General features: G+C 43.6%; 1 non-coding gene across 1 annotated transcript; it reads right to left on the reverse strand.

Annotated features, from left to right (window-relative positions):
- On the reverse strand, window positions 1-107 carry LOC131002109 (small nucleolar RNA R71). The gene has a single exon (XR_009094185.1). It is a non-coding gene; the product is annotated as a small nucleolar RNA R71 (small nucleolar RNA).
- Window positions 108-1,754: the final 1,647 nt, after the last annotated feature.

The raw sequence follows: 1,754 nt of genomic DNA on the forward strand, positions 1-1,754 counted from the left end.
AAGATGAAGAAGGACATAGTCCAATTTCACCAATTTGATGGAGAATCCTTCTATGAAGCTTGGGAAAGATTCAAAGAGATGCTAAGGAAGTGCCCTAACCATGGCTTAGATCAAAACACAATCATTTGTGTATTCTACACCGGGTGTAGTGGTGAGATGCAAAGAGATATGAATGCATCGGCCAATGGAGCATTGTTGGAGAAAAGCCACGAGGAGGCCGCCCACATCATTGAGAATTTAGCCGCAAATTGCCATCAATTCCCGACGGAGAGGATCATCTTGAAGAAAGTGGCGGCTACAACAAGCTCGGATCCCATAGCCCTTTTGACGGCTCAAATGACCGCCATAAATAGCAAGATTGATGCTATGTCAATATCAAGAGTAGAACCCGTGGTTGAAGAACAAACTAGCTTTGAGGATGTGAACTACATCAACAACAACAACAACCGAGGCTATGGGAACTTCCGGCCCCAACAACAAGGTGGCTATCAAGGACAAGGGCAATACAATCAAGGGTTTCAAGCAAATCGTCACCCGAATCTTTTCTATGGTAATCCCAATAACTTCTTGCAACCACCGCCCGGATTTGCGGTGAGTGATGGCATGATCAAGGAAAAGAAGAAGCTCAACCTTGAAGAGATCTTAATGAAATTCATAACGGCCACTCAAGCCCACATGACGAGAACCGATGAAAGGTTAGAGGCTCAAGCAACCCAATTGAAAATGCTTGAGATGAAAGTGGGACAAATTGCCGAATCCTTAAGCAACCAACATCAAAAGGGGCAATTTCCGAGTAACACCGTTGTGAATCCAAAAGAACATTGCAAGGCTATCACTATAAGAAGTGGGAAGATACTTGAAGAGTCCAAGATACCTCCGGAAGTCAAGAACAATGATGAGAACATTTTCTCAAAAATGCAAGGCGATAAGGAGAAGGAGAAAGATGTGTACAAGGCACCACCACCTTATTGCCCACCAATTCCATTCCCTCAAAGACTTCAAAAGAAAAATGTGGAGAGTGAGTTCTCTAAATTCCTTGAGATCTTTCGGAAGGTACACATCAACATCCCCCTTGTTGAAGCTTTGCAACAAATGCCAAAGTATGCAAAATTTCTCAAGGAAGTTCTATCCAAGAAGAAGAAATTAGAAGAATTTGAGACGGTCAACCTCACCGAAGAATGTTGTGCCATTCTTCAAAAGAAGCTACCCATCAAGATCAAGGATCCCGGGAGCTTTACTATCCCATGTGATGTTGGAAATGGTCGTTTTGGAAAGGCCTTGTGTGATTTGGGAGCAAGCATAAATTTGATGCCTCTCTCCATCTTCAACAAGCTTGAAATAGGAACCATTAAGCCAACCACGATTGCTTTGCAAATGGCGGACCGTTCCGTTTCATATCCAAAAGGGATAGTGGAGGATGTCTTGGTGAGGGTTGACAAATTCATTTTTCCGGTGGATTTTGTGGTGTTGGATATGGTTGAGGACAAGGATGTACCTTTGATCCTTGGACGTCCATTCTTGGCGACGGGGAGGGCCCTAATTGATGTTGCAAAGGGCAAGCTCACATTGAGAGTGAATGATGAGAGTGTTACCTTCTCAATCCACAAAGCTCCCAAGCACAAAGATGGGGAAGAAAGAATGAGAGTGGAGGAATGCAAATTGATGCAAGTGATTGAACCTTGCATCAACATGAAAGAAAAATTGAAGGGAGAAAGGAAAGAGGAGGAAGCCCAAGGCTTGGAGTTGAAGCTTCT

This window comes from Salvia miltiorrhiza, chromosome 8, assembly GCF_028751815.1.
Source record: "Salvia miltiorrhiza cultivar Shanhuang (shh) chromosome 8, IMPLAD_Smil_shh, whole genome shotgun sequence".
NCBI classification, from domain to species: domain Eukaryota; kingdom Viridiplantae; phylum Streptophyta; class Magnoliopsida; order Lamiales; family Lamiaceae; genus Salvia; species Salvia miltiorrhiza.